Source organism: Ambystoma mexicanum, chromosome 6p (genome assembly GCF_040938575.1).
Source record: "Ambystoma mexicanum isolate Mex_15411 chromosome 6p, UKY_AmexF1_1, whole genome shotgun sequence".
In the NCBI taxonomy this organism is placed as follows: Eukaryota; Metazoa; Chordata; class Amphibia; order Caudata; family Ambystomatidae; genus Ambystoma; species Ambystoma mexicanum.
The window spans coordinates 186,618,025-186,630,396 of NC_090935.1; positions in this window are offsets into that span (position 1 = coordinate 186,618,025).

Consider the following 12,372-nt stretch of genomic DNA (forward strand, 5'->3'; position numbering starts at 1 on the left):
GGGATCCTGCAGATTATTCTTCAAGCTCAAATCTGCTTGAATCTCATTTAGGAGCCATACAACTACGGGGAAGTTCAGACAGAGTTCTGGTAGGTTCAGGCTGATTCTTTGGAAAAAGTACAGAACTTAAAGGCTTCAGGAAAGGAAAGAACGTTTAGGGGAAAAGAAAGGGATGGATGAAGCTGGGTGGGGGTTAGAAACAGGAAATAAAGTTCTGTGCATCTGTGATGGTTATCAAAGTGCACAGCAGATTCAACTCTACAGTTATTTGTCTGAGTACACGAATGCACCTCCTGCAGGGATGTTTGTGTTAGCTGCGGGTCCCAGGTTTGGAACTGGATAACAGGAACTTAGTCTTTCATCCTTCTGAAGCTCATCACATGTGTACTGTTGAGGTGGAGCGTTGTGAGATTGTGTGTCAGACCAGCAAAGTCAGCCACATGCCAGGCATGCCTGCAGCATCTTTCCTTCATTTACAGTTCACCAGGCCATGTATTATTGAGAATTGTAATATTACATGCAATATTTCACCCGGGGGTATTTATAAAAAGGCATGCACCCCTGAAAATCCTGTAGGGCTGAGGAAGAGTCACTCATATATCAGGAAGTGCATGACATTTCAAGAGTTTGCTTCCAAGAGGGCTACTAAATGCAAGGGTTTATGGCTGTGCCTCAATGACCTCAGAAAGGCCAGTAAGGCCGAGGCAGAGTCAGCCACATGCCAGCCATTAATGACGCTCCTTAAAATGATACCATTTAGACAGGTAGAATTGACATTTTAAGTGTTCTGCACCTGGGAAAACCCCATAACATATGTCTGCAATAAGAGGCCAGTTCTCAAAAATGTCGTTTGCATAAGTATTAGAATGAGCTAGCTGGTTTCATCATGAGTGCTGTAAATAATGTACACAATTATGTCTTTTTTAATCAGAAGTGGGAATAAATCTTGGATGGCTTCTTGTTTTTCTCCCGATTCTGCCCCCACCACAGTATACTGCTTGCTAGGGCGGTCAATTCTCTTAGAGCTTAACCCCAAATACGGGCTACCTATTGTGGGACAAACCATTTAATTTTGACAATTGTTGTTGAAGTTGTAGACTGCTTTACCTATTGAGGGGTATCTTTTTACATTCAACTTATCATGGAACACACAAGTAGAAGTCACCAGTAGAAAAGCTGCAGTGACAGGGAGAGCTATAATTAAGCTTTTGCATAAGGATAATCTTGGTCCCAAAGTCGAGATGGCATTCCAAGGGTTCTTTGGAGGCACAGTAGAATATGGAGCTGATAAGAACATTTGCGTAATTATTTCTTTTTCTGTCCAGTTTATGACGTATTATGTTGATCAGACAGAATAAAGACCTTCTAGATCATGTCAATGCTGCAATCTCATTCCTTTTGGGGGATTTCGACATGAACTTCACCAAATTAACCACACTCTTTATTTTTTGGGATTTGGAGACAGAGATCCAGCAAGAGAAGTAGACGCTGCTTTCTGGATTCTCGTGCTTATATTCTTATCTGGCAGTGGCTGCGTGTGATGAAGTCTAATGTTTCACTTTAATCTTGTGGCCATCTTATTCTATGATGACTTTAATATCTATGTTGATGATTTTACTGTTTTATTTATGGATCATTTTGGATCTATATTGTATTGTTTTTATTCTGAATATGGGGTTGTCATGGGATCTGGGACCAGATTACAAAAACTTTGCACTGGTACAAGTGCAAAGTTTGCACGGTATTAGCACTAGGGCAAAGTGTGCCCTATTTTTAAAAACACTGGGACACATTAAAAAACCTTTGCACCTCGAACAGTGCAGTTTGGCATATTAAAAGCACCAGGGTTAAAATTGCCCTAGTGCTAAAAAGATACATTTTTTATCCATTTTTGCATCAGGGCATACCATTCTGTATGAGCACTAGGGCAAACTTTTCCCTGGTGCAAAAATGTAGTGAAAATGTAGAGCTCCGGTGAAGCTCTCAGTGACATTTGGGTAGCTTCACAGGTTACTGCAGATTTGTCTTCCTGCACACATCTTTTTTAAGAGCCATGAATCTTCAAGTAGGATCAGGATAACTTCGGTCAACATCAGTCAGGTTAACTATCCTAGGGTGATTTGGATAGCTTTGCGGTTTCCTGCTGGTTTCGAGGTAGGGCAACTTTCCCAGGGTAGATGAACTTAAGAAAATTGAAAGGTCATTATTTGAATATATAGGCCACCGTGTAAAATGAGTGAGTGAGTGGGATTATTTGAATAGTGCAAATCGCAGAGAATCACCTTTTGACAGTAAAATAATCATAGTAAATGTACATGGAATGCACACAGGCAGGTATTAGAAGACAATTGGATAACTCATATAAACCTGGGCAAAATATTTCAGAAAACTCTTTATCACGCTCATTTCCTACTTATGTGTATCATTCAGGTTCAGCTGAATACTTGAGAGATTCAGGCCACACATTTGGGTTGAATTTATGACAATTCATGCCAAAGAAATGTTGCTATAATTATTGGGTTGAAGAGGTCAGACCTTTTCTAGTACATGTTCAAAAAATGCAAAGTATATATCTAGTGGAATAAATCAGCAGTTCAGAAAGGTTCCTCCCAAGGATGATCATAGGAATCAAAGTGTCTAAATGACTAAAAATTGATTTTAAAAAAAAAATGCTTTAATAGTTGTATTTGGTTATGTTTAAACCGTTACACTGCACATTCAGTAAAATAAAGAATACATAATTATATACATGATTTAAAGAAAGAATAACATCCTTTACCAGTTAGACAGTTGTTAACATATTCCTAATTTCATTAATATCACTTTTCATACTAAGAAAGCCGCGTTTGTCAGGACTCTCGAATGTGCTCCCACAATAGTGGACCAACACGGGTTCAATCTAATATCCTTAATATGAGTTATGAAATTAAAATATATATATCGTGCAGGATGCTACATTAAGTCAGCAAGTGTCTGCTCATCTCCAAAGCAACATGACAAAGGTGACATCTCCGTTTGTCCTTAGGGATCTGCTTTCTTGACTAATTGCTAGCACCTGCCTGGTAGCTTTGCTTACACCTGAGAAAAAATTCCAATTTTTGGAACAAAAACGTCACAAAATATAATGCACATAAAAATGTGCAGTGAATGCGTTTGATTTTTTGCATTACTTTGATAAAATGCAAAGGTTGGATTATTCAAAAAGATAGCCTGCTCATTTTCAGGGGTCTGTGCTGCAGCACAAATGATGTACTGGTCAGACTACGTCAACACATTAGCCTAAGAAACATGCATGCGCTCCCTGCACCTCCTGGGTCTGTTACTGTGGATATGTTTTCTTTTTCCAGGTGCACAGTTCATAACTTTGCAATACTACCCGAATAAACAGTATTGCTTTAAGGAACCTCCGAGTGAATACTTGATATGGGACTGAGTCTGACTCGGCCCTACTGGGCTTTCTGAGATCAGTTGCCTGCAGTCATGGACTCTTCCTATTATTAAATATATAACCTCAGTAGTCTTCATGGAAGTTAACTAAGCCGGCTGAACATTCATGCATCGCTAATGTATGAACCACTTTTATCCAGGTGCGAAGGCTTTTCAGAGGTCCATGTCTGTTATGAATTCCTCATATTGTTATATTAGAAAGCTCAGTATTACTCAGTGTGTCAACCTGCTGATGATGAAAGCAGGCCCAGTTCTGCCTGACATGTGGCTGACTATGCTAGACTGACACGCAATCTTACAATTTCCCACTTCATCTTTACAAATTTGATCAATCGCAGAAGAATAAAAGGGTGGAGTTATTGGTATTCAAATTTAAACCTTAAGGTCACACATTGGTCTCTGCAGAAGATGCATTACTGAACCGAAGTCTTTGAAGGTTTTTTTGTTTGGTTTTGTCCCCCAAAAATAAGCCCAGGTCTGCCCCAGCATATCCCAAACTTCCCTGAAGATGTATTGCTTTTAAAAGAGAGTTGGGCAGATTCAGACTAGAAGAAAAACAAGCAGGAACACCAGAACCTATTCACATTTCACTAGAAGATTCCCAGAAATCCATGGCTAATTTTCACGGATGTTGATTACTAGGAAAACACAGTAAGTAAATAATTTATTTTTTAATTTAATGTGAATTATAGTTTGACAATAAAACTTGTTGAACCACCATTGCACATATAGATAATGCCATCGCCGAAGAGGTACAGAACACATTTCAATCATATAAAAGCATCCTAACAAATGCATTACATTTATAATTAAGTATATAAAGGTAAAATAGGTATCAACATTAAAAAGTTCTAATACTTAAGACAAACCTTCTATCCTTACATAAAGTGCAAATGCATATACTCAAAGGATTGTCTATCCATAGGTTTTAATACAGTTCAGCTAGAAGACCCTAGTTGCAGGTACACATTGTAGAAGTTCAAGCTGCTAGTAGTGATCGTCTAGTCCTACATAATGTGCAAGTGCATGCATTCGGGAGTGATCTATGCTCACCATTTTAGAAAGCCGACTTAAGACAGTTCAAAGAAGCAGGGCCTGAATAGAGTATAATATATGTGGAAGTAAAAAGTACTAAAACTAATCATGTTTTCTTATGTTCCAATCATAATCTATCCTCATCTAATAAAGTTAATTCCAGCATCTTGCATCAACTGTAATTGTAATTGTTTATTTGCAAAGCGCTTATACACAAATGAAGTGCTTCAAAGCCAGGAAGGGAACAAGGGAATACAGTCGTCATTCTTAGCCCTTATTCCAAATGATCTAAATGATCTTACAAAAAATAACTAGAATACTAATCCTGAGGCATTTCTACTAGTGCAAGGGCATGACAGGAGGGAATGAGAGAAGACGAGGAGGGGAGAAGGGAAGGAACATACAATCAATAAACTAGCAAACTATGCCTAACGACTTGTCAGATAGTGCAAGTGCATGACAATGAGTGGGGAGGCAAGGGCGGAGAAGAACATATGGAACAATAAACTGAGGTACTTGGACTGCTGACAGTTCCGATTGATTGGTGGTTGGTCATCACTAATGCGCCTATTCATAAGTGTTTCAGGCGCTACCAAGCTAGGGTGAGGAGACAGAGGGAAGACAGGACTAACAATCTCGCTAGGCCTAGTACATTTAAGGTCGTGCAAGTGCGCAGTCAGGATGTGCGAGGTAGTGGGATGGGGACAAGTGTGCCCAGACCAGCAGGGGCCAGGGTTAAGAGCAGAGAGGTTGACCCTCTTTTGGGAAGTATTCTGAGTGCAGTAGTGACAAGCAGAGTGCAGAGGCCTGTCAGCAAGTGCAGGACTGGCACGGGAGCATGGCATCTGTGAGGCTCTGGAGGTGCACCACGTGACCAGTCAGCGAAACTGACCAAGTTGGGTAGGAGAGAGGAGGAGGGGAGCAAGAGAGAAGAGAAAGGAGGTTAGCAGAGGAGAGGGAGAGAGGTGCTCTTTCCCTCTCATCAGTAAGGATCTACATTTCTATCTTACCAATTGCATACTGTCAAATTGTATAGGCTATATGTGTCAATGAATAGTTTGTCATATTAAAAATGGACTGCCTTATTGTCCTGTTATCATTCTAATCCCTTTGCCTTCCCATTTTCAGGTAATTATTTTGCAACACAGTGCAGCCTGTAAATAGATGTACAATGGTTTCTAACTGGAATGTGCATAACATGCATAATCTTTTGTCCGTCTGTAGATTTATTCTTGGGCCTGTCCTCATAAGGGTTGGCAATATATTGGGCCTCATTACAACCAAGGCGGTAGAGGGTTAACGGTGCCGGAAGAGCTGCCGGCACCGTTAACCTTCTACCGCCTCATTACGAGGTCTGCTCGCGGGTCCCGCTAAGGACGTCTGGTAAAACCAGGCGTCCTTAGATGGGACCCGTGAGCAGACCAGAATGCTAACAACGGGTCCGTCATTAACGGGTCCGTTGCTAGCATCCTTCCCATTCGCACTGAGCCCTATGGGGGCTCAAATTTGAATGGGATGTACCAGGTCCGGGTTCCTGAATGGGGAAATATCTGGCCCTCCAAGGTCGTAAAAGCGGCATGGCTACCTCCATACTGGGAATGAGGCCCATTGAATCTAAATTTTATTGCAAAGAGCATCATCCATGGGTCATCATCCTAAGTGATAAGATAAGGAAATGGTCTAATGTACAGATAACACTGATGAATATAATTCAGAAACGTAGATTTCCCCTTCAAATGTTCAATTTTGGCTATTCGATCCCATTCAAGCGCAGTCTCAGTCACCTTGTTCTTAAACACGGTCTCACGCTCTGAATAATCAACTGTGAGGCCTATCTTTTTGTGAAATGCCTCAATAGTTCCATCCCACTCTTTCATTTTTCACAGATGATGGTCCACCCCCCGTTTTAGTTTGCCAACCATATTGCGTCACACCTAGATCATTTAAAGTTGTATGCTTCATCATACTTCTCCTGATGTTAAGGGTCATAATTAATTAAACCAACCCTAATTCGAAGTGGATGGCATCTTCCGGGCACTAAAGAGGGGTACCTAATGCCCACCGCCAGATGTTACCTTCCAATATCTTAAAACACAACGCTTCCCTTTCATTAAAAATGTCCAAACCGTATAAGATACTTGGGACCGGGCTTGTGCGATACACCTTTATTAAGCCTTTTAAGGGACATCCTTCCTTAGTCGTGGCATGCTTCTTTATCCCCCTAAACTTACATAAATCTCTGTTAGTGATGTATTCTCAACTGGCTTGGATTGAGCAGGTTGGCGAGATAAGGCCACCTAAGTATATATAGTGGCCATGCAGTTATAGTTAAGTTGCTGTTTCCATAGGAAGAGCACTTTTTGGGTGGCTTATAACTTTGCTCCCCCTGGACGAATTATCACCAAACTTTGCATAAAACGTATATGGGCCACTCTGAATTCTTTTTTGCAAAGTTAGGAGATGTTTGGGCCGGGCGGGGCAAAGTTATAAAGGGTGTCCCAAAACTTATTTTTTTTCCATGGACTAAATGGGGGAAAAACTTTGCGCACGGCTACAGGTGAAACCGCTGGACGGATTTTGACAAAATCTGCGGCAGGTACAGGGGCTTGGTCCAGAAAGCGTGTTTTTGTAAATTTGGTCACCATCCGTGCAGTATGTTTCTTTATAATTATCAAAATTAGGTCGGAAATAATTAGTGATATTTATGTTCGCTCCACGGTCACACTTCCCTGTTCGGTCGACGAACTAGCTACCGATTGGCTAAGCGGCTGGTCTCATGACCGCGGACACGCAACGTCTCTGCCCATTGGCTGCTGCGAGACGTGTTCTGCGTCAGATGGTTTGGATGCGCCCGACATCTTGAATCTGCGGGAAGCGGAGCAACAACATGCTTTTTTCATGAAACTATTTTGCTGTGTCACAGAGCATTGGGAAAGGTTTCGACAGTAAGACATGGGTGATCAATGCATTTCTTTTTCGGTCGTCATGATGTAATTTCTATGGACACCTTGTAGGCACAGTAAATGTGGGGTGTAATAACGATAGCACTTCAGTCCATGTCGTGGGCAGGAAATTTGTAACACTTCAGTCCATGTAGGGCACAGGAAATTTGTAACTGTTGAAACCACACGCATATTGGTAGGCAACATTGAAATTGACAACATGCTGTGAATGCATTAATTTTTTCCAATGGCTATTATTATATTCATTAGCACATGCAACAGTGGTTGTGGCCAGGGCCTAGAGTCTTGGATGCATGGCCATCGGCCAAAGGCTGAAGGCCTTACTTCCAAGACTGTAGGCCTTGGCCACAACCACCGCCGCATGTGCCACCCATGCATACACTCGTAGTGTTGTGTTTTCATTGGCAAGTTTTGGGGAGTGCGTGCAGTCTTTGGTGCATGGCCAAAGGACATGCAGCCAAGAACAAAGTGGTAAGTACTAGATTTGGAATACACTGCACACCCATCCCATGTAAGATCTAAAGACATACAGCTAGGAGGTAAGCTGAAGGATAACACACCTATAGAATAACCCCCACTACCACACATCACCGAGGCGGTTGTGGGGAGACCCTGCACTCTTGGGTGCATGGCTAAAGGCCATGCACGCAAGAATGAAGTCATAAGCAGTGGAGTTACATGTCAATATCTTTATCTTTATTGATAATATGTATATAACAGTTTAGTTTTACATATTTTGCGTAAAAACATCACATAAGATCACATTATTAAAATCTATATTTCACTTAGGTGTATCTTTTTTATAAAATACATGTCACGCGATTAATAATATAAAATGTCCTGAGACAGTTCTTTTAAAATTGCTAAAATCCTCACATAAAATGTCATTAAGTAGAACATCAGATTTACGTCGTGACCTTCCATTAGCATCACCCATATGTTATTCATATTGCACATAATCATCAAATTATTGTATTTCATTAAAAATTGGGTACGTATTGTTTGTAGACTTTCACACTCACATATAATATGGTATGCTGATTCGATAACGTTCACACCACAGAATCGGCAGAATCTAAGATTGCGCGATATTCCCAGACGCGCCCCAAGGATTTCTAAGACCTCACATGAATTGAATTTAAACAACAAATACCATCGAGTGGTGGAGCAATTAGGGTAGGATATCTGATATTTTGGTTTGACCATCCTCATTCTGATAGATTCTATGAAAATTCCACTGTTCGACTTAGTTGCCAGATTTACTATTTTTTGTTCTCTGTCTATTTCACAGATCAGTTTTTTCAATTTATTTTTTATCTGAGCTACAGAATATAGCAACCAACAGTGAGTCTCATTTTTAATCAGTTTAAGGTAATTTAGTCTCCATCTATCTATTGTTATGAAATCCATTTTACGATCTAGTCCCTTGTATTGCTCCATCATTCGTACCATAAAGGTATCATTTGTAAGTCGCGTGAGTGTCACATACAAAATCGCTGAGGACAATTGTATTTTGCTTCTTATACTCAGTATATCACATTCGAGTAACATGTATTCGTATGGCAATGTTTTCGGCATTCGCAGTAATATTCTTAGTATCTTGGCTTCAAATTTATCAATGTTGTTGCCATAATTACTGCTCCAGATTTCCGCACTATAAGTCAGACATGAAACAATTTTAGCTGCATATAGTTTCATGACTGTTGCAATAGAATAAGTACCCTGGTTACCTATAAAGTTGCTCAGTGCCATAATTGCAGTCATACATTTCTTTTTAGTTTCTATCCAATGTGTCTTCCATGTAAGCTTGTCGTCTATGACCACACCTAAGTATTTGTATACGTGTACTACTTCCATCTGTTGTTTATTTAATTTCCAACCTCTTGTATAGCTCTTCTTCTTAGCTGGTTGTGTTTCGAACTTCATGATTTTAGTCTTGCTAATATTTACAACAAGATTATTAATATTTGCGTATTTTTCGAGCTCGTTAAGTTTTGCTTGTAGTCCTTTGGGTGTATAATCGAGCAAAATCAGATCGTCAGCATAACCCAGCCATCTTAGCATAAATTTACCTAACTTGATGTCGTTCATGTTAGTACTTGTCACATTTTGGAGGAAATCGGCAAGATATAAATTAAACAAAGTGGCTGCTAAAGTGCACCCTTGCTTTACGCCACGTAAAGTCTGAATATTTTCTGAGAGTTGTCCTTCCGCGTCTAGCCGTATTCTGACTGCAGTATCTTTATATAGTTGTTGGATCATATAAAGAAGGCCTCTTGGTATCTTCCATTGTTCTAATTTGGCCCATAGTTTGCTGCATGCTATGGTATCGAAGGCAGCAGAGAAATCTATGTATGCAACATACACAGGCAGCTTTTGGTTTTTCCAAGAATATTCAACTGCGTTTACTAGGATGGCTATATTGTGAGCTGTGGAGGACCCACATCTGAATCCTGATTGGTGTTCAGGCAAAATTTTACACCTGGTTATCCACTGGTTTAATTCTTCTAGTAAGACTTTACCACAGATTTTACCAGGAATGTCAAGCATCGCTAGCATCCTGTAATTACTGGGTTCTTTACGATCCACTTTTTTGTGTATAGTAAGTATGATGCTTTTCTTCCATGAATTGGGGATCAACCCACGTATTCCTATCCATTGATAAACAATGTATAGGACCTTTGCCCATTTTTCAGGTGATTTCTGTAGTAAAGCATTACAGGTGTTATCTGGGCCGGCTGCTCTAGATTGGGTAATTTTTTAATTATTTTAGTTAGCGATTCGACAGTAAAGTTGCCTTTCCATTCAGTTTTTACAGATTTATAGTCAGTTTCATCTTGTGCTAGTCTACCAATTGTATTAGTGACATAGGTGAGCCACTTGTTTTCAGATACACAATTAATCGGGATGCTCCTGTCTTTTTTCTCATTAATGATATCCCACATCATTTTACTGTTCTTTAGGTTAGCTGCATCAGCAAGCGAGCGCCACGTCTCTTCTTTTTTTTCTTTGTAATGAAATTTCAGCCATTTTCTGTACTCAGTCTTAAGGTGACGTATCTTGTTTGTTGCTTGTTCATCTTTCTCTGCGATACATCTTCGTATGTCTTTTCGTAAGTTTTTCCTTTTTAGTTGGATTATTTTATCAAATTTCTTTTTATGGTCTAGATTCCATCTTTCATTATTTGTCTTATATATTCGTTTATCGCCGATGGCTGCTCTGGCCGTTTCTATTAATTGATCAAACATATTTAATATGTTTTTGTTGTTATTTTGATGTACTTCACTTGTACCAGCTATTTCAACAAATAGGTCTAACAGGGGTTCAGCTATTTCATTACCCTTCTCGATATTTTTGGGATTCCATTTTATTCTGTTACCTGCTGTATTAAGGCCAATCTGCCCATTATGTTGATATTTTTCACTCTGTGGTGTTTTACTAGTTAATAAGAGGTACAGTGGGAGATGGTCACTTTCTTCTTTGCATCCGACTGCCATGTCTTTAACCCATGTCCGTGCCCTTTTATTTACTATCATATAGTCTATAGTGCTCATACTCAATCCCGTTATTCGTGTCGCATTCATCTCCCGGTCTCCGGGCGTGTTGCCATTTAGTACAGTCAGTGCAAATTTGTTTAGCAACTTTATCCAATCTTTTGCATTTTTATCGAAGTTCTGGGTAATGGGTTCTGACATCATTTCTTCCATGTCTACCTCAGTTTTATAATTTATTTTTACATTAAGATCACCTACAATGATCAACGGTAGGGTGTTACCTACTTCAGTGAGGATTTTGGAGAGTGTAGCAATGTTTTCCTTACTATATTTGGCTTCAGGAGGATTGTAAATATTTATAAGGACAAAGGTATCAATTACAAGTGTCTTACATGATACCAATAATGCTAATACCATCTTAGTGGATTCAGGGTGCTTGACGCCTTCCCATGGTTGCTTGATAGAGATTAACAGCCCTCCTTTAGGTCTGCCTCGCATCCCTTGGTTGGCGGGGCTTACATAGTTGTTACGGCCATCTATTTCGCAATCAGAGGTCAGCCATGTCTCTTGAAGGGCTATGATTCTAAACATTTTTATATTCTCTAGCAATCCTTCGTCGCTATTGTAGTGTGAATTTCCCCGGGTGTTCCATGACATAATGATGTCAGGAGCATCAGCAACTTTTATCAAAGTGAGCTTTGAACGCTGTAGGGAGCCACTGCCAGTATCCATCGACAGTCTCTTGTCGAGTGGATTTTTCTGGTTTGTCGTTTTTATTTATTTCCTTCAGATTTGGTTGATCTTTAGTTTTAGTTTGTTCCCTCATATTTATGCCTGGTCTTTTCTCTGTATTATTTTCATATTTTACTTTCGGTATATATATCTCTTTGCATGTATATCCGATAAGTTCAAGTTGGGGTTTATGGCTAAATATGTAGTCGTGGATTATGTCATCCCGACACCATAGGTTGGTTATGATTTTAGTAGCACTTACTACTTGATCTACAACTTTAAAGTCTTCAGAGACTATCATCCTTAAGGGTACTATTGATGCACAAATTTTTAGTACATGCTTACGATTTAGGACTAACTGCTTATTTATGTCTATTTTTTCGATTTGCAGTGCCTTAATAGTATCTCTCTCATTAGGGATTTCTGTGTCGATGGTTTCGCCCTCATTTGGATGTTTTGCTTTTACTTGATTGCATGATATTTCATGTTGTGTGTTGTTATCCTCTTCATTGGTTACACCTTCATAGAGTGTTCGCAAATCTTCAATGATATCATCCACATGGTTCACTCTTTTTTTATTCTTTTTGGCTTGTGTCTTTTTCAGCTTCTTAGATGGTATCATAAAATCTCTTATGTCAGTGTCTGGCAGCTTAGCTTGCTTTTCGGTTTTTAGACAATTTCCTTTTTTACTAAGTGGTTCA